Source organism: Lactuca serriola, chromosome 6 (genome assembly GCF_051521515.1).
Source record: "Lactuca serriola cultivar US96UC23 chromosome 6, Lser_US96UC23_V15, whole genome shotgun sequence".
Taxonomy (NCBI): domain Eukaryota; kingdom Viridiplantae; phylum Streptophyta; class Magnoliopsida; order Asterales; family Asteraceae; genus Lactuca; species Lactuca serriola.
Window position 1 is genome coordinate 70,663,896 of NC_136413.1, and position 22,514 is coordinate 70,686,409.

Consider the following 22,514-nt stretch of genomic DNA (forward strand, 5'->3'; position numbering starts at 1 on the left):
ACGTGAAAACAAATATTGTCCATGTAAACCGTATGTGATTAAATACATATAATCACATGTGATGTAATGCACGATGTCAATTATTAAATCGAAAACACGAAAATAAATACAGCCCAAGTAAATAATATTTTGTTAAATACATATAATCACGTGTAATTATACGCATCTGATCACATATGATTTACATGGACAATATTCATTTTTGCATTCTCTAGTCACTAGTTTTCCACGTGTATTTAATCACATGTGATAATATGTATTTAATAACATATAAAACATATATGATTCGATACATATAATCACATGTGACTCGATACATATAATCACATGTGAATATATACACAAGAAAAACTAATGAATCAAAAACACAATAACAAATCGTTGTAGGTAGGGGTGGTGGTGCTATGTGGTCATGGATGGTGGTAGGTGGTTGCAAGTGGTGGTGATAGTGATGGGTGGTGGTTTTGGTGGGTGTGTGCGGGTGGTGATGGCGGGTGGTGATGACGGTGGGTGGTGATGGTGGTGGCGGGTGGTGGTTGGTGGTAGTGGTAGTGATGGTGGGTGGTGGGTAGTGATGAGTGGTGGGTAGTGATGGGTGGTGGTGGTGGTGGGTGATGGTTGTGGTGGGTGGGTGGTGGGTAGTGGTTGGTGGTGGTAGGTAATGATGGGTGGTAGCGGCGGGTGGTGGTGATGGGTGGTAGGTAATGGTTGTGGTGGTGGTGGGCGGTGGTGATGGGTGCTGGAGGTGGGTGGTTGTGGTGGGTGGTGGTGGTTGGGTGGTGATGGTGGTGGGTGGTGGTGGTGGTGTTGGGTAGTGATGGGTGGCGGGTGGTGGTGGTTGGTGGTGATGGGTAGTGATGGGTGGTGGTGGTGATGGGTGGTTGTAATGGGTGGTAGGTAGTGGTTGTGGGTGATGGTGGCAAGCAGTGGTGATGGGTGGTGGTGGTTAGTGGTGGTGGGTGGTGGTTGTGGTGGGTGGGTGGTAGGTGGTGGCGGGTGGTGGTGAGTAGTGGGTAGTGATGGGTGGTAGTGGCGGGTAGTGGTAATGGGTGGTAGGTAATGGTTATTGGTGGTGGTGGTGGGCGGTGGTGATGGGTAGTGGAGGTGGGTGGTTGTGGCGGGTGGTGGTGGTTGGGTGGTGATGGTGGTGGGTGGTGGAGGTGGTGGTGGGTAGTAGGTAGTGATGGGTGGTGGGTGGTGGTTTGTGATGGGTGGTGGTTGCGGGTGGTGGCGGTAGGTGGTGGTTGGTGGTGGTGGTGGTGGCGGGTGGTGGTGATGGGTGGTGGGTAGTAGTTGTGGGTGGTGGTGGCAGGCGGTGGTGATAAGTGGTAGAGGTGGGTGGTGGTGGTGGTGGTGGTTGGGTGGTGATGGTGGTGGGTGGTGGGTGGTGATTGGTGGTGGGTGGTGGTGGTTAGTGATGGGTGGTGTTGGTTGGGTGGTGGGTGGTTGCGGGTGGTGGTGGGTAGTGGTTGGTGGTGGTGGTTAGTGATCGGTGGTAGTGGCGGGTAGTGGTAATGGGTGGTAGGTAATGGTTGTTGGTGTTGGTGGTGGGTGGTGGTGATGGGTGGTGGTGGCGGGTCGTGGTGGTTGGGTGGTGATGGTGGTGGTTGGTGGTTGGTAGTGGTGGTGGTGGTGGGTGGTGGGTAGTGATGGGTGGTGGGTGGTGGTTAGTGATGGGTGGTGGTGGCGGGTGGTGGTGGTGGCTGGTGGGTGGTGGGTGGTTGTAGCGGGTGGTGGGTGATGGTGGCAGGTGGTGGTGATGGGTGGTAGGTGGTGGTTGTGGGTGGTGGTGGCAGACGGTGGTGATTGGTGGTGGAGGTGGGTGGTGGTGGTGGTTGGGTGGTGATGGTGTTGGGTGGTAATGGTGGATGGTGGTGGGTGGTTATGTGTGGTGCGTGGTGGTTGGTGGTGGTGGTTAGTGATGGGTGGTGGTGGTGGGTGGTGTTGGTTGGGTGGCGAGCTGGTATTAGTTAGTGGGTTTTTTAATTGTTTGTAACTATCTTTTAATTTATATGAATATTATTTTATAATTTTAAGTAATAAAATTTTGTTTTTCAAATTTATGTCAAATGCTTTTGGGATAAGAAATGTTCTCGATTGAACGCTTTTATATATATATATATATATATATATATATATATATATATTAATAATAACTCAGTTATAATATTAAACATAATAAATAATAATATTAATATTGAACATATTATTAAATGTTATAATAATAATAATAATAATAAGAGTAAGAGGAGGAGAAGATATAAGCTAGGGACAAGATTTCTATAGAATAACAATGAAATTGTGCTATTCTAAAATGCATCTGGAATAAAAAAAAAATGGAATACCAACAAGATTATAAGAGAAAATGTAATTTATTTATTATTTTATACGTATTAGATATTCGTTGGTAATTAGTGATGGAATATATATATATATATATATATATATATATATATATATATATATATATATATATTCCATCACTAATTACCAACGGATATCTAATACGTATAAATGGAAAACAAATAACTAGGACAACATCTACCAGAACCAAAAATCAAATGACACGTGTCCGTTTCTTTCTTCACAAGTAATGTATTGTGGAAGTTATTATGGAAGTGATGTGTTGTCATGTTTTCATTGGTTCAAATATGTGTTGCTCTAATCATTCATTTTCCATATAACTCTTCCATATATATATATATATATATATATATATATATATATATATATATATATATATATATATATATATATATATATATATATATATATATATATAGGGTTAAGTTCAAATGAGAGCACTATTCAATGTGAGAACGTGAGAACACTATTTTATGTTATTATTTTACTATGAATTTTGTATATACAACGATATGACATTATTCATCAACAAATATACGAACAATCACACATTAATATTCACATTAAAATTTTGTATGTACAACTTTATGACATTATTCATCACTGAATATATGAACAATCACATATTTAACATTCACATTAGAATTTACTAAATTACTACATATATATATATATATATATATATATATATATATATATATATATATATATTTTATAGTAGAATAACAATATAAAATTGAATATATTCATATTATAATTACTACAATACTATACATATTAAATTTATAATAAAATAGTAACATAAAGTAGTGTTCTCACGTTCCCACATTAAATAGTGTTCTCATTTGAACTTAACCCCCCCCCCCCCACACACACACACACACACACATATATATATATATATATATATATATATATATATATGGGATAATGACTAAGGAGGGTAATAAGGTTTACAGTTTGTCTGTATTAGGTCACTAAGGTTTTTTTTGTGTGTATTAGATCAATATGGTTGTTATTACCGTTTAGAAATAGTCATTTTTACCATTTAAAACCGGTAAAAGGACTATTTGTAAATGGTAATAACAACCATATTGGTCTAATACGCACAAAAAAACCTTAGTGACCTAATACGGACAAACTGGAAACTTAATTACTCTCCTAAGTCATTAATCCTAATTATTTAGAAAACATGCTTACTAATCAATGTGACTGACTTGTTTAACTGAAAATAGTTGCTTCCATTTAAACTTATCTCACAACCTTTCCAAAACTTCTAAGTCCAAAAATTCATATGATTGATGATCTTCATTACATAAATATGCAACATTTTATCAATAACTTCTTTTTTGCCATTTAAACGTTTACATGAACACATCTATATGTACAAACAATCTCACTTTGATACCTCCCATCAATGTCTACATTTGATAACGAATGGAAATGTAAAACTAACAGGGGCTTGCAGAGGATGCTTATTATCAATTATTTTATAAAAAGCAAAACCACAACATGAACTAAGAAACTGAAGTTACAAAATGAATAAAAAATCAGCACATAAACAAACACATACAAACTATATACAACACATAAATGGAAGTTTATAAAGCATGAAACTTAATGGCAGGTGTCACACCCCAAAACCGATAACGGCGGAATACGTTTCGGGATGGAGGACGTCATGTATAGTATCATCATAATTGCATAATAGTAAAAACAAGAAACAAACAACCATTTTATTAACATAATGAGTTTAATTAAAAGTGTGTTCTGTAAAGTTTCAATAGACACCAAAAGTATAACAAAAATAAGAGATGGATCTTATATGCTCCATCTTCTCCAAAATGCTACACCTGTACCTGTCTATCTTTGACCTGAGGATACAAGTTATTTTGAAAACGAGTATCAGCATAAAGCTGTTGAGTTCATAAGAATTTAGTGTGGTTAATGTATAAAATGTATTAGAACATATAGTGTGAAAATCTGCAGTTTACATTTTTAAGTAGAAAAGTCCCAGAAAATCCTATATTTTCCAGAAAGTACATCGTAAGTGAAAACCTTTAAGATGCGTGTAAGTTTTATCATTGAAAACTGTTTGTTGTAAAAGCATAGTAGTAAATCTCCAGTATGTAGTGTAATTAAAAGAAGTTGTGCCTACTGTCAGTAGTAGTGGTACGAACTTCCTTTAGTAATAGATACTTAGTTACTTCGGGATGTTAACTTAGACTTTAGTCTTAGTGATTTAGTGTGGGTATAAGTGTATTCCTTTATATGTGACCAATAGTGTGAGAGATAGAGGTTCCGATGACCTCCCCGGTCATACGTAGTGTAGTGAAGTAGTGCGGGTATAAGTGTATTCCTTTATATGTGACCAATAGTGTGAGAGATAGAGGTTCCGATGACCTTCCCGATCATACGTAGTGTAGTGAAGTAGTGCCATCCCTGGGCCGGCTCGGCTCGGACTGAGGTTAACAGTCGGGATGTAATAGTGTCTGCCCCGTATAGATCTATACATGTAGCATCGCCTTCCTTCTGGAAAGCTCTGGTCACAGTATGTAGCGCGTAGAGTATCTTTGTAGAGAGTTAGTGTGTTATCTTCCGGATTAGTGCTTCCTCTTGTAATATAGTGTAGTAGTCTTTTGTATAGTTCATAGTGTTTCCTCTTATTCGTGTATCGTTTTGTAATAGTGTGAATTATAGTTTGTATAGTAGTAGCGGTAATGAGTAGTAGTGGCCTTAACTATACCTATTATAGTTAACTTAGTGTGTATGGTTCTTGGCAAGTATGTAATATAAGCATCGAATGAGATGAAAATGCTCGTATCTAACACCAATATACATGATATATAACTAAGAAATCAATGACAGTCGGACGGATAACAAATACCCTAAGCCCACATCAAACAAGAACAGGAAATAAGGCGAGCTATCGGTCCTAAGTCCTTCAAGTCTTACTTATATAAATATATTAGTGTAGATACATTTTATAAGAAAAGTAATTTAATAAAAATCTTGACAAAAGAAAGCATTTAGAAAATAGTTTATTTTCCAAAGTAGTTTTGAAAGCGTAAAGTTCTTTTATAAAGCATAGTGATAAATCACATGTGATTTGAACTACGGATAGTAAATCACATGTGATTGATTTCCATAAAAGTGTATATTTGACTTGTATCCCCCCTAAAACATATGAAAACATTAGGAAGGTTCATTAAGGGGTATGAACTCACCTGAAATTAAGTAAATCGGGTGAAAGTGTCGGTTGAGCGTTTGGTGTCAATTAAAGACTTGTACACTTTTTTTAAGTCCCTATTAACATATGAGATATATGTTTTACAAGAAATTAGTCACTTATAATTTTATTAAAAACATTTAAATATTCTAAATTGATTCGAGGTCTTACGGATTAGAAGTGGTTCTCGGGGATTGTACAAGACCAAAAGGGGGTACTAAGGGGTCCAAGAGTTTACTCGCTTGGAGTTTACGGCCCAAAGACCACTCCTTGGAAGTTTACGTCCATAAGCTCCATGGCTTGGCCGTGAACTCTTGTTTACTCCCTAATCTTTGATGTTAAGGTCCTTATCTCATCCCATTAACTTTCTAGTGAAGGTATAGGGGTATTTAGGGGCTTAAACCCTCATTTTGGCAAGGTTTGGGGGAGTTTATGGTCTAAGAATATGCTTGGGCCGTAAACTCTAGTATATCCCACAAACATGATGTTTTACTTGTCCTAAACTCGAATTGGAAGCTCCTTAGGTCATATCTCAAGTCTAAAATGATTTGGAAGTGTGTTTGGGGCATTTTTGCATGGACAAAGGGTGTTTACGGCCTAAGCATGTGCTTGGGCCGTAAACCCTCTTTTATGCCTTAAAAATTTATGTTTTGATGACTAATCACCCCAAGGTAACTCCCTTAACTAGTATCTAAGCTTAATAGAAGAAAAATCGGGACTTTTGGCAACTTTTTGGGGGTTTACGGCCTAAGGAGGTTCTTAGGCCGTAAACTCCCTTTTGATGGCCATATTGTGTGATTTTCGAGCTAATGCAATCATAAATGATATTTAGGACAAGTTAGGGTAGAAGATCTTACGTTTTGGAGACGGGATTTGCGGTTTTGGAGCCGGAAACGAGCTAGAGAGAGAAAGTAATGAGAGAGAGGAGTTTGAGTGGTAAAAGAGTTCAAGGAATTGTTACCCTTCCTTATATAGGTCTCGGGTGTTGCACCCAGTACACGGCTACCGGATGCTAAAGTTTAACGGGGTTTAAACTTTTTAGCTGGGTTAATTGGTTGAAAAATAATATAACTTTATTTCGTTAAAATGGGACTAACATTAACAAGTTATATTTATTTTTACTAAAATATTAATCACATATGAAATATAAACAAATAATTAAATGTTTATTTATTATACAGCTCCAAATTACGGAACTTTTATAAATGACATATTCCGTTAGCGGAAACGGAATTATATAACGGATTTAACGTTGGGTTGTCACATCATTCCCCCGTTAGGGGAATTTTGTCCCGAAATTTAGAATTCAAACAGATAAGATATTACAGTACTACTAAGCGAAGAGATGGGGATATTTGAATTTCATTTGATCTTCGCGCTCCCAAGTGAATTCCGGTCCCCGCTTGGCGTTCCACCGAACCTTCACAATTGGGATGTGACTTTGTTTCGTTCGTTTTACTTGTCGATCCATAACTTCTGCAGGCTCTTCCATGAAGTTGAGGCTGTCATTGATCTCTATCTCGTCAATCGGAATTACGAGAGTCTCGTCGGACAAGCATTTCTTCAAGTTTGAGACATGGAAGGTAGGATGTATGTTACTTAGCTCGTGGGGTAGGTTGAGTTTGTAGGCTATAGGGCCGATTCTAGCGAGAATCTCAAAAGGCCCTATGTACCTTGGGTTCATATTTCCACGCTTTCCGAAGCGTATCGTGCCCTTCCAGGGCGAGACCTTCAAAAGGACTCGGTCTCCCACCTGGAATTCCAAGGGTTTTCTTCGCTTGTCTGTGTAGCTTTTCTATCGATCCCTAGCGGCTTTTAATCGTTCGCGAATCTGTACAATCTTCTCGGTCGGTTCTTGAATGATCTCCGGACCAGTGAGAGCGTTGTCAGGAACTCGTCCTTGAGCTAACTGAGTGTCACCCACCTCAGCCCAACACAGAGGGGATCTGCACTTCCGGCCGTAGAGGGTTTCGAATGGAACTGCCTTGATACTCGTATGATAACTATTATTGTAGGAAAAATCCACAAGGGGTAAGTGTGTATCCCACGATTTACCGAAGTCAATCACACAAGCTCGCAACATATCTTCTAAGGTTTGGATCGTTCTCTCACTTTGTCTGTTAGTCTGCGGATTGTAGGCTGTACTCATATCCAGCCTCGTCCCTAGTGCCTTTTGTAGTGATTGCCAAAATCTCGAGGTAAACCTACTATCTCTATCTGAGATAATAGATATAGGGACGCCATGCAGCCGTACTATTTCCTTAATGTATGATCTTGTGAGTTTCTCCATCTTGTCCGTTTCCTTGATGGGTAGGAAGTGTGCAGCCTTGCTCAATCTGTCGACGATGACCCAAATGGTATCCAACCCACCCGCTGTCTTGGGCAGCTTGGTTATGAAATCCATTGTGATACGCTCCCACTTCCATTCCGGTATCTCCGGTTGTTGGAGGAGACCTGATGGCTTCTGGTATTCGACCTTGACCTTCGCGCAAGTAAGGCACTTACTCACGAAGGTAGCAATCTCTGCTTTCATGTTAGGCCACCAGTATTGCTTTTTGAGATCTAGATACATCTTATCCGAACCTGGGTGGACGGAATATCGAGCGTTGTGTGCTTCCTTCATGACCAAATCTCTAAAACCTCTGTGGCATGGAGTCCAAATTCGGTCCATGAGATAGTAGGCTCCGTTACCCTTGACCTCCAAACTTTTATCCATTCCACGCAGGGATTCTCCCGTCACATTCTCATGCTTTAAGGCTTCCAGCTGAGCCTCCTTGATCTGTGCGGATAGATGCGAATGGATAGTCATTGTTAACAACTTGGTTCTCCGACCAGAATACTCTTTTCTACTTAGGGCGTCGGCTACCACGTTGGCTTTTCCCGGGTGGTAACGAATTTCACAGTCGTAGTCGTTGAGTAGCTCGACCCACCGGCGTTGTCTCATGTTGAGCTCTTTCTGGTTCAATATGTGCTGGAGGCTTTTATGATCAGTGTACACTATGCTCTTCGTGTCGTACAAGTAATGTCTCCAGATCTTTAAAGCGAATACAACCGCCCCTAACTCGAGGTCGTGTGTGGTGTAGTTTACCTCATGTGTCTTTAGCTGTCTGGAGGCGTAGGCGATAACCTTACCTCGTTGCATCAAGACACAACCGTGCCCTTGATTCGACGCGTCGCAGTAAACTACAAAATCTTCTGTCCCTTTGGGAAGGGATAATACCGGTGCGGTGCATAGGGCTCGCTTCAGGGTCTGGAATGCCTTCTCCTGTTTCTCTTCCCAGTCGAATGTTACGCCCTTCTGTGTCAACATGGTGAGAGGTTTCACAATCCGAGAGAAGTTTTGAAGGAATCTGCAGTAGTAGCCAGCGAGGCCTATAAATTGGCGAATTTCTGTAGGCGTCTTCGGTGCTGACCAGTTCTCAATGGCTTTAATCTTCGAGGGATCCACGTGGATTCCTTCTTCACTAACCACGTGTCCTAAGAATTCAACTCTTCGTATCCAAAATTCGCACTTAGAGAACTTTGCATATAACTTCTCTGATCGTAGGGTTTCTAGGACTCGTCGTATATGATACCTGTGTTCTTCCTCGCTCCGAGAGTAGACGAGTATATCATCTATAAAGACGATGACGTAATGATCTAAATATGGACGACACACCCTATTCATCAAGTCCATGAATACTGCAGGTGCGTTAGTCAGTCCAAAGGGCATCACTACGAACTCGAAATGTCTGTAACGAGTTCGGAAGGCTGTCTTTGGAACATCCTCCACAAGCACCCGTAACTAGTGATACTCGGACCTAAGATCAATCTTGGAGAAGTAACCCGCCCCTTGCAGTTGGTCGAAGAGGTTGTCGATACGAGGGAGAGGGTAGCGATTTTTGACCATGAGTTTGTTGAGTTCCCTATAATCGATGCACATACGGAACGATTCGTCCTTCTTCTTTACGAACAAGACCGGAGCTCCCTAAGGTGAGAAGCTTGGTCTTATAAAGCCCTTGCTGAGCAGCTGGTTAAGTTGACCGGATAGTTCTTGCATCTCGGCAGGCGCTAAATGATAGGGCGACTTAGCTACGGGGGTAGCTCCTGGGACTAGGTCGATTTTGAACTCAACCTGACGTTTGGGAGGTAGACCTGGAAGATCCTCTGGAAAGACATCAGGGAAATCGCATACAATGGGGATGTCTTTTGGATCTTTCACTTTCTGACTTGTGTTGACGATGTGAGCAAGGAAAGCGCGATATTCTTTACGCAAGTACTTCTGGGCCTGAATACTGGAGATGATACAAAGGATCGTACTGGGTTTATCTCCATAGATCAATAGAGTTTCGTGATTCGGAAGATTCAGGCGAATGGCTTTGTCGAAGCATAGGATATTGGCATGATGAAGACTCATCCAGTCCATACCAACAATGACATCGAAGCTCTTGATTGGGATTGGTATGAGGTCAATTGGAAATGAGTGATCGTCTAACGTGAGGGTACAACCTATGTAGATTTCGTTAGAGCTTTCGGTCTTTCCGTTAGCCATTTCTACGACGAATGTTTCCTTTAGTGGTTGCGGGAATTGTTTAAGTAAGTGTTTAAAGTTTTGGTTTATGAAGCTTCTTTCTGCACCGCTATCGAATAAGACACAGGCATAAGAGTTGTTGAGAAGAAACGTACCGGTGACTACTGCGGGATCTGCTACTGCTTCGTTGTGGCCAATAGCAAGTAGTCTTCCTGTTCCTCCTGCATTCCCAGCCTTCAGACAGTTTTTCTTGAAGTGGCCAACTTCACCGCAGCCATAACAAGTCTAGGTCACTCCCGAGCCGGGAAGTTACGAGATAGGTTTGGGTGGGGCCCTGCAAAATCGGGCAGTATGGCCCTTCCGGTCGCAGTTGGAACACTGCAATTCACGGCAGGGGCCGTTGTGGTGGTAAGGGCATCTGGGACATTTTGGCAGGTTCCCAACATAAGCTTTTGTCGGTGCAGGAGTGGCTGGAGTAGTGGCCGCATGGACCGCCACAATTTGTTGGTCCTTGGAGGAGTTTTGAGTTTTCTTGCCTTTCTTCTTATCCCAACGCTTTCTCTTTCCGTCAGCTGAATCGGGTGGTGCAGTGGCGGTTGTGGTTGCTGTTGCTGGAGTGGAAGAGACTTCATGATTGATTAGGCTCTGGGCCAATTCCTTGGCGCTGTCGAAGGTGGTAGGGCGTGAGGCTAGAACATTTCCTCGATACGGGGGCATTAAACCCCAAATGTATCATTCAATCTTCTTGCTTTCAGACGGGATCATATTGGGACACATAGCCGCCAAGTCGCAGAACCGGGCCGTGTAAGCTATTATGTCGGTCGCTTTCATCTTGAGGTTCCAGAGTTCCTCCTCAAGTTTCTGAATTTCGCCCCTAGGGCAGTACTCCCTTCTCATGAGATCTTTCAGAGTGTCCCAGCCCATGGCATTGGCTGTTACCAAGGAGAGTGCACTGACATGGTTGTTCCACCATGTCAAGGCCCTTTTGGTGAGGGTGGTAGTGGCGAACTTGATTTTGCTCTCTTTGGGACAAGAGCACATTTCAAAGATAGCTTCGGTTCTTTCAAACCACTGGGACAATGCTAGAATTCCTCCAGTACCATCGAAGAAGGTAGGTTTGTAGTTCATGAAGTCCTTATAAGTGCATCCCTGTACTCTTTGATGAACTTCACCAAATCTAGAATTGCCACCGTTCGCATCACCAGAGTTCATTTGAGCCATGGCTGCTGTCACAGCTGCAGTCACAACCGTTTGAAACAGCACTGGATCGAATTGCGGAGGAGGAGGTGGCGGAGGAGGGGTTTGGGTTGCTGGTCTTCCTCTGTTTGGACGCTTACGCGGAGGCATCTTTCACTGGAAGATCATAGAAATGATAGCAATAGTAAGAGTCTATTGCGAATAGGAATAGAGTGTTTTATGGATTAAATCAATATAATCCAAAGACCAGAATGGGGGTCATAGCAATAGAGTAATTAACTCCCAATTTACTGGTATTAATGATGTGATACAAGTTCATGAAAAGTGACCTAACAGTAGGTCTTACATCAAACCAAAAGGAAAAATGTTTGCAGTCTAGAGGCCTAATTAGAGTACTTTCAAGGCTAGGATTGTTTACAGACAGGTGCTCTATTGGACATATAAAGGAAATGCTAATCCTTAAACAAAAGAGTGAGACGATTTAACATCTTCTACGGGCGACGGGCACTCGTTGGGCGAACCCTCAGATCAGCTAGTTGACGCATGACTTCCTGAAGATGTCGCTCATGAGTCCTTTGACGTGCTCGGAGTTCCCTCACTTCGGCTCGGGATGTAGCTAGTTGTTGCTGCAGAGCCTCGTTGGTACTCCTTGTCCTATCCATGGATTCTTCAAGTTGGCAGATGCGAACAGTGTTGAGATTCGAATTGGCATCCACTTCTACAACTCGACCAATGGCTGCTTGACCCTGCTCGACGTTCCTAGCAATCCTTCGGACCATGATGGGCAGAACTCGGTCCGCTGATCCTCCTTCGCTTATGTTGTCGAAACTTCGGTCTCCATTGAAAGGTAAAGGCTGACCCTGCTCCTAGCTCCATCGGTTCAATGTTATTACCCACATGGGATTGGGACCCTGAAATGCTGGACGGGGGTTGGGATTTGGAGTTTAAGAGGGTAGGTTGTTAACTTCTAGTTCGGAGCTGGAGCTATCCGAGAAGCCTTCAACATGATGATCATCCAAAGGGATCGGGTGATCATTGTCCGATTCCTCATCGAGCCATCCTGCATTGCCTTGGTTTGGATAGTATGGATCGCCGGGATGGTGGAAGCAAGTCATGATATCTATGCGAGAAAGGGGGAATAGAAAGGTTAATAGATGCACTAATCTAGGATACTTATAAGATGAATCGTTATTAGTTGACCCAATACTTGCGTAGTGCATACCAATTACATGTAACCGAAGCAAGATAGTCCTTCGAATAAGCAACCCTAACTTCAGACCCCCAATCAAAAAAGAACAGGGAATGAAGCAAAGGCCACAAATTCTGAGTCTATAGCGCCCTAGTTACATGTAACCGTGGTGTATCCACTTAGCAACTATTGTCCTACCAGTAACGACCCTTTTTGTTATCACATATGTATATTTTAGAAGCACCGAATACTCATATAGTATTCTTATTCTAACATTATTGTGGTAGTGTTGGTAAGTTTTAGACTTGTCGCAACACCACAATCAATCTTAGGCACATGCTAGTCACTCCTAGGAAAATGTAGTTGATCAGGCTACATCCCCCAAATGTGACCATATGTCTCTAAGCCCAATTGTGCTATCCAACAATCTTAATACTTTTGTTCTGTTCTAGTGTGATACTGACTTATGTATTTTATAGAGATGTATGTATATATATATATATATATATATATATATATATATATATATATACTTAGTTAAATATTTTAGTACTTAAAATTATATATTCTTGGTGAGAGTGTTTTAGTACCGAAGTGTTTATAGTTCGTATATCTTTTATAGGTTGATACACTTGATTCACTATAAACAATGCTCTGATACCAATCTGTCACACCCCAAAACCGATAACGGCGGAATACGTTTTGGGACGGAGGACGTCATGTACAGTATCGTCACAATTGCATAATAGTAAAAACAAGAAACAAATAACCATTTCATTAACATAGTGAGTTTAATTACAAGTGTGTTCTGTAAAGTTTCAATAGACACCAAAAGTATAACAAAAATAAGAGATGGATCTTATATGCTCCATCTTCTCCAAAATGTTGCACCTGTACCTGTCTATCTTTGACCTGAGGATACAAGTTATTTTGAAAACGAGTATCAGCATAAAGCTGGTGAGTTCATAAGAATTTAGTGTGGTTAATGTATAAAATGTATTAGAACATATAGTGTGAAAATCTGCAGTTTACATTTATAAGTAGAAAAGTCCTAGAAAATCCTATATTTTGCAGAAAGTACATCGTAAGTGAAAACCTTTAAGATGCGTGTAAGTTTTATCATTGAAAACTGTTTGTTGTAAAAGCATAGTAGTAAATCTCCAGTATGTAGTGTAATTAAAAGAAGTTGTGCCTACTGTCAGTAGTAGTGGTACAAACTTCCTTTAGTAATAGATACATAGTTACTTCGGGATGTTAACTTAGACTTTAGTATTAGTGATTTAGTGTGGGTATAAGTGTATTCCTTTATATGTGACCAATAGTGTGAGAGATAGAGGTTCCGATGACCTTCCCGGTCATACGCAGTGTAGTGAAGTAGTGCGGGTATAAGTGTATTCCTTTATATGTGACCAATAGTGTGAGAGATAGAGGTTCCGATGACCTTCTCGGTCATACGTAGTGTAGTGAAGTAGTGCCATCCCTGGGCCGGCTCGGCTCGGACTGAGGTTAACAGTCGGGATGTAATAGTGTCTGCCCCGTATAGATCTATACATGTAGTGTTGCCTTCCTTCCGGAAAGCTCTGGTCACAGCATGTCACTACTAGAAAACAACCCTTTAATGACGCTCAAACAATGACACTCGCTGATAGAGGGCGCGCATTTGTGGGTGCCCTAAAAAATAATGTCAGTTTTGCAAAATTTAAAGGATAGAGGATACACATTTTTGCATGACCTAAAATGTGACAACCCGAAATTTCCATTTTGTACGAACATTAGTTATTCAATAGAAGCTAGTCCAGTTTCATTGAATTTCAGACTTTTCTGAATAAGTTTGTGTACATTAGGGTTTATGTTTAAGGAGATATCAAGAGAGTGGATGCTCATGGGTTTGTAAAACTTGAGTATTTCAAAACTTCTTAATGTTAGAGTTCAATTCCGGAATAAAAATATTTTTTGCCAAAATATTTCAGGACTATAAATAGATTTCTGAACTAAATTCATTCATTATTCACATTTCCAACTAGAGAAAAGTCATTTTCTCTCTCACGGATCTTCGGGTTTTCATCCCAAATCGTGAGTACACTTCTCTAGTTGTTTTATAATGCTTGTTATATGCTTAATAACATAGATTACATGTCAACTATGTGAGATTCGGGAGTTTACCGCCCAAGAACGTTCTTGGGGAGTAAACTCCAAAATGAAGCTTAAAGGCTATCTAGTCCCATTTCCTTGTTAGGTAACTAGCTTAGGATAACATGTATGATCATTTGAGACTAGAAAACAATCAAGAACACATAGCATAGGGTGTTCACGGCCCAAGAACTTCTTGGACCGTGAACTCCAAATTCAAGGGCCAAATTGTGCCCTAATCACTCCTAAGGCTTTAGACATTAACCCTCAATTACTTCTAGCTAATTTGGGGACTTTAACACATCAAAATCACCCCTTAAAGGGAGTTTCAGCCAAGAGAATGCTCATAGGCCGTAAACACCAAATAAGGGCACCAAAGTGTGCCTAGGGTCCTCCTTAGCCTTAAACAAATGTCTAGAATTTATCCTACTTGTGTTTGGGACTTGAAAGAATTAAAACACCCATCCCATGAGAGTTTACAGCCGTAAACTCTAAGGGATATGGTCTTTTGGCCGTAAACTCCTCAAAGGAGTATTTTCTATGCCCTAAACTACCCAAAGGATTAAACCACCAAGCAAGGCTTATTCTAGAAATCATATGGCACTTTAAAACACCAATTACCACCAAGATTGGAGTTCACGGCCGTAAAATCAAGGGTTTACGACCGTAAACTCCTTGTGTGGGGTTTATTGAGTAGTAAACACTTATATAAGGCCCTTTGGTAAATTAAACCCCTTTAGCCTTGTCCCATAACAACATAGATGCAACCATTAGGACCTATAACACTTATACAAAGTGTTTACATGTTCCTGAGTGTCCCAACTTATTTCATTAAGTTATTATTTAGCTAATTAGTTATATATATGCTCATTATATGATAACTAGGCTCGTGCGTGTGAACAAGTCTCCGTTTGCCACCTAGCACGGTATCCGATACTTCAATCCAATCCACTCACCACAGGCGAGTTCATACCCCTTTAATTAACCTTTGAAATACTTTTAAATGTTTTAAATACTTTATGGGGGGAATACAAGTTAAATACTTATAGTTATTACATCAATCACATGTGATTAATAACTACAAAACCAATGATTTTACTACTGTTCAAACTGTTTTACTTCAAACTGTTTTACAAACTCTTTTACGTATCAAATACTTTTATTTAAACTTTGTTTTACTTCTTATAAATTGCATGCCCATATATGTATAGATATATAAGCAATGTTTAAAGGGCTTAGGAAGGCCATCCGCCCTATTTCCTTTTCGCGCTTGAGATGTGGTCTGGTGGGATTTCGGGTAGCCCTCCGAAGGTCGTTTCAATATTAATTATATATCAAATGTACATATATAGACATAAAAGTACTCCTTTATTCACGCGTATCAGTACATCATTAGTAAGTTACCATCGGGGTAACACAGGATCATACTACTACAATTTCTAGATCAATGATTCAGTTCATTCATGAGTCAATACTTATTACTAAGAGTACATATACAACTATACTAGGACGAGAACATATATAACGATACTAGAACAAGTAACATTACATTACATATACATGAATACGTTAACAATTGTGATCCACTGTATGGGAGCATGCCTTAATTGTCATGACCCGAGTTGTAGCCAAAGTCTCTTGAAGGGAGAGCGTGAGTTTGCGTATAGATCTATACTGGATTGACTATCCTACACCCGGCTGCTAGCTACAGTTGGACCGGCAAGTCTGCGGGTGCCAAACGTCATACCTTATTTTTCGACTATAGGTTGTCGTTGTTACCAGTCTATAGTATGATGCAATTTATCACATGATACCTTAATATAAATCCGGTTTAAGGTAGTTAGTACAGCAGTAGTTCCTATAATACCACACTACAGTACTACAATAATTTACCCATTACATATATTTAGTGATTATTTCACTTAAACATTAATGTACAAACTATATTTTGTTAAATGATAGTTACACTTGGGAAATTACACACTTTTACAACAAACGAGCATACAAAACAGTTAAGCCTTGGTAGAAGGCTACTTTAATAGAAAATATAGGTTTTTCTGAGAGATTCAAACTTTTACAAACACTTACAAACATTACTTACATTTTACAAACTTACACTTGAGACATGTTCAAATGTTTTGATAACAAACACCGACACTAAAATACTTATGAACTCACCAGCTTAATGCTGATGAACTCTTTCAAAATAACTAGTATTCTCAGGTCATCAGTATACAGGTACCGAGGCCAGCTTTTGAGAAGATGGAGCGCATCCGAGACTCATCTTATTATTTTGATTCACATTATATTTTTGGTGTCTATAACTGTTTAGAACACGCTTGTATTAAAATTTTATATTTAATGCAATGGATGATGTTGTTTGCTTATTTACATTTACTGTGTTGTGATACTTTACATGATATCCTCCGCCCCAGAACGTTTCCGCCGTTCTTGGTTTTGGGGTGTGACATAAAATTAGTGTCAGAAAAGAAAAAAAAGGAAATGCGGATGGCGCCTTTCATAAAATGTGTGTCATGTAAGTATGTCGCTTTATATATTATTTTTTTTAATGAAACACGCCTTTTAGGCAGGAAATGATCAATCGACAAAAATCCCCAAAATTTTGGAAGACCCGCTCATTCTTTCCTCTCCACCTACCGATACCTTCATTTTATCCACTCCTTCTCTCTGTAAAACCTAGCAGCCGCCACTACCAGAAACATGGTTTTATGTTGGCTTCATTCTGTGTTGTAAGAACACGATTCTAATCCTTCATTAATAGCTAAAGGGGGAAAATCCCCCAAAATTTTGAAGTACCCCGCTCACTCCTGTTCACCTCTACCCTACTCCATCTACAACGACTCCCCATGCTTACAAACCCTATTCTAGTTGCGCTTCTAGCCTTGGTCCTATTTCTTCATCCGTTCAGCAAATAAGGGGAACACGAATTTTCATTCATCCCTCAACTTCATCTTCTTAATCAAGCAAAAAGGATTCTGGTTTTTTTTGTGCATCTGCATCATCTTGGTGGCGATAAACTCTCTAAGGTTCGTTAATCGTAACCCATTCCCGATTTTTTCTCCCAAATCTAGTAAAGTTGTTCGTTTAATTGAAGTTTCCTTTTTCTTTTCTTTTTTTGAATTTGAATTACTCTTTATGCAGATTGATAAAGAGCGTGCTGGTGTCCTCGTTGGAACAAGAATGGGAGGTGTTACTATGTTTTCCGAAGGAGTCAGGGCTCTAATCGAAAATGGTCCTAGAAAAATCACTCCATTTTTCATTCCTTATGCGATTACAAACATGGGTTCAACGTTGCTTGCTATTGCTATCGGATTTATGAGACCAAATTACTCGATTTCAACTGCATGTGCTACTTCAAATTACTGCTTTTATGCTACTACAAATCATATTCGTAGAGGTGAGGTTGATATGATGATTGCTGGTGGAACTGAAGCTACCATTATTCCAATTGGTTTGGGTGGTTTTGTAGCGTGTAGAGCTCTTTCTTAGAGAAACGATGATCCAAAAACGGCCTCTAGGCCATGGGATAAAGATAAAGATGGTTTTGTCATGGGTGAAGATGCTGGTATCCTGGTATGTTAAATGCAAAAGTAGTTTCATTTATCTATTTTCTTCTATAATATAAAAAGCAAGGTAGATGGGTTTTTTTTTAACTAAGGAAAAAATTATTTTCTTCTATAATATAAAAGCAAGGTAGATGGATTTTTTTAAAAATAAGAAAAAAATTGAAATGGTGTTGTAGATGAAGGAGAGCTTGGAACATGTAATGAAAAGGGGTGCACCAATACTTACTGAATATTTTGGAGGAGCAGTAAATTGTGATGCGTATCATATGACTGATCCACGATCTGATGGGCTTGGTGTTTCTTCTTGCATTAAGAGTTGTCTTGAAGATGCTGGTGTGTCAGCAGAGGAGGTTTGTTTAATTGTTTTGTTTTTCTTTTCATTTGGATGAAATTGCTTTTGACTTAATGGGGTTAATGGATACATGACTTAATCTGGTTAGCTATAGGTTAACTACATTAACGCATATGCAACTTCGACATTGGTTGGTGATTTGGCTAAACTGAATGCTGTAAAGAAGGTATTCAAAAGCATGGATGGGATCAAAATGAACTCGACCAAGGTGAATTACCTATTTTGACCTTTGAAAAATTTTTATATGTCCATATTGACATCATTAATTATTTTTTTTCTTTTTATTGTGTGTGTGTGTGGGGGGGGGGAGGGGGGTTAGTCTATGATTGGCCACTGATTAGGTGCAGTTGGAGGTCTGGAAGCCATTGCTAGCATTAAAGTCATTCAAACCTTGTGGCTTCATCCTACCATTAACCAATTTATACGGTTTAATTTTGTATATTTTAACTAACTCTTGTTTTATTTTATTTTTTTTTATCTTTTCTTTTTATGATTTTGTAACATGTCATGTTATTTATCTTTTGTGATTTTAGAACCCGAAGTCTGCAGTTGAGTTTGACACAGTTGCAAATCTAAAGCAGCAACGTGAAATCAACGTTGGTAGGTTTTCTTGTGGTTTATGCACCTTTTTTTGTCATGATTTGTGGTGAGTTATTATGAGTTGACTAATTCAAACTTATTATATAATTTGTTTTCATAATGTTTCAGTAGGGCTGTTGGAGTACTAGCCAAAAGTTGAGAAATCCATCTATCAGAATCATTTTTCCCACTATTGAACGGGTAAAAATGTCAAGTTGTGGACTTTTGTAGGTTCCAACTATCAGAATCATTTTTCCCACTATCAGAATCAGTTTTCATGAAATATTTTGTAGGTTCCAAAATATGCAATGGTAAATTTTGTTGGTCCCAGCATCTTATCTGATGCTACACAAGTCATGGAATGTTACAAGGTGATGGATGGTATACTCATATTAATATATATTATTATACACAATATATAATTTAAATAGTAATATTTTTGTGTGATCAGGAGGAGATTACTGGGCTGGTTCTTCTATGTATGCAGGCAGAGAGCTTAGAGGAAGCCATAGCTATTGTGAATAGAAACAGGTAAAGTCAAAAAGTTCATAAAAACGAGGTGGACAACTGGAATCCCCTTAAGATGTAAATTTAGAGCTTTTTGTAGGTGGTTTCGGCAAGAATTGAATTTTATAATTTTTAATATAAAATTCAATCTGAAACTATTAGTTATTCTCTCACATAACTGTTTTTGGTTAAAAAACAGAAACAGTTTCTTATGTTTAATCAATGCAATTGGTTTGATGCTCCATTTCTCATTTTCATAATAAGTTTATCTGTAGGTTGTGGATTGTGGAAGATGCAAATTTGAATCAGAGAAAATCAAAGACAAACTGGAAACACTTTTTGCAGGGGGCTATTATTTTATTGGGCATCGGTAACCACTTTTGGCTCTGTTTCATTGATTGATTGATAGATATCTATTTTTGTGATTAACCTTATCTTGTCTGCACATATATGCATCATGCATGATGACAATGTGGAATCTTTCAACAAATGATGTTAATGATATAGTTCTAGGAACTTCATGAGTCTAAAGTCACCTAATGTTTTTTTGTGGGTATGTGATTGTGGAAGACTCAGTCACCTAATGTTTTTTTTCTTGTTTCTCTTTTATTGGTTTGCATTTCATTAATAAAATAACTCTGGGATTAAAATAACTCTATAAATTGGTTGCATTAATCTGTTTCTTGGGTTCTTTATGTAATATACAGACACATGGGATTAAATGAAACCCAATTATAATGTCTTAAAGATTATAGTTACATTGTCTATTTCTTAAGGTTTTAAGGCTTAATCCATTTAGACTAGATGCGTGTGACTTGATGATCTAGTTTTTAATGTTATGTATAAGGATGTACTTGGTGGAATCATAGCACAATAAATATTAAGGTTAAAGTTAAAGACCTAAAAATCTATTTAATTTTAAGTATAAGGGCTATTAAGTTTATAGAATGAATCTACAACTGAGTTTATAGATTTGGTGGTGGTCAGGGCTGCTGAAAGTTCGGGTGAGTCTGCAAATCCAGCTGTGGTTGGCCGGAATTTACAGCTAGCAGCCATGTTTGGAGTGTGGTATCTTTTGAACATTTACCCCAACATCTTCAACAAACAGGTCAGAAATTAATTAAACTATGTTTTTGTGTGTTAATAAGAATAAATTGACGAGACTAATTTGGTTTGTTTCATACATGATACATGATACAGGTTCTTAAGGTTTTCCATATCCAATGACAGTGACCATGTTTCAATTTGGGTATGGGACTGTGATGATTTTGATTATGTGGGCACTTAAACTTCATCCAAGACCCAAGAATTATATATCCCAATTGCTTAGTTATATTTTTTACACTAGTTCATTCGTTGGTTAATGAATAAATGTTTGTTTGAGCAATGAGTATTAAGTAGGTAGGTATGTAGCTGACTTTATAAAATTCATGGTTGATGATGATGTCAGATTGTACCTGTGGTAATACTGGCAACGACACACACAATATATGACAGTCGGCAGGTAATTATATCTAGATTAATACTATATGTTTAATAAAGTAAAATGGTGTTTATTAATATTATTAGCAAAATCATTGTCCTTAGTCCTTACTTACCATATACATTTTCAATTTTATCAGGTGCTATATACTCGCCTTGTGTTAGCTTAAATATGTTCTTTTTACTGTGTCACAAATAAGAGAACATTCTTATTTGTTGAAAAGACCAAAATGTCCCTGGAGTTTCTCAATAAATACATACCTGTAAATAATCTTAAGGCGTCCTCCAGGTAATTTTATGCAAGTTATGGGGAGGTACTTGTATCTCTCAGAATCTTCTTCTTACTATTAATGTCAACCTATTATTAAGGTTAAGTCATGCTTGTTCACAACTATTAGCTAGCAAACCACAATAGAAATTAGTTTGTAGAGGGTATATTGACTCTTTATTTTACATCACTTGCGTCATATATGATATGATGTGATATATTATATATGAGTAAAAAACTATTTATTAAATTTTGTTGAATAAATCCATTTGACTTGTTGTAGACAATTTGTGTAGGATTTATGTGTTGTTCTTGATCAAGAGTTGGGATTGATATTGAAGCTAAGAGACATGATGATTTGTTGGATACATGAAGGGTTTTAGAGCTTCTTCAGATAGCTTATTGAAGAGTTAATGAAACAAGAAAGTGCCTCTTTATAGCAGTGTAGTATTAGGTTATATAGTTAGGGAAAACCTCTTAATAACAATGTACAATCATATCCCTTTAATATCAATGAATTACAATTTTTTTGACATGATGTTATTGGATGAAATTGATTGTTTTGGTATATATTTGTTTCAATATTTTTGTATTATGTGTAAAAGAGTATCGTAAAGGCATGTCGTATATGCATATCGTAAATGGTTGCTGAAGTTTATGACACGCAAATGCGTGTCATCTTCATTTATGATAGGGAATTTAATGATACACAATCTGTGTCCTAAAAGCGCGTCGTAAGGTTACGACACGCAAATGCATGTCGTCTTTCTTTATGACAGGGCCTTCCTTGATACGCATTGCGTGTCGTGAATGAGCGTCGTAAATGCGTGTCATAAATGCACGTCGTAAATGCGCGTCGTAAATAGCCGACGCACAAAAGCGTGTCGTCTCTCGTTATGACAGGGCCTTCCTTGACACGCATGTGCGCGTCGTCTGAGCATTTTACGACACGCATTGCGCGTCGTAAAAGGCTGTTTTTCTAGTAGTGTGTAGCGCGTAGAGTATCTTTGTAGAGAGTTAGTGTGTTATCTTCTGGATTAGTGCTTCCTCTTGTAATATAATGTAGTAGTCTTTTGTATAGTTCATAGTGTGTCCTCTTATTCGTGTATCGTTTTGTAAT

At 38.8% G+C, this 22,514-nt stretch overlaps 1 pseudogene; it reads left to right on the forward strand.

The window, feature by feature from the left end:
• The first annotated feature begins 412 nt into the window (after positions 1-412).
• Positions 413-20,871, forward strand: LOC145059872 (3-oxoacyl-[acyl-carrier-protein] synthase I, chloroplastic-like; annotated as a pseudogene).
• The last annotated feature ends 1,643 nt before the right edge of the window (positions 20,872-22,514 follow it).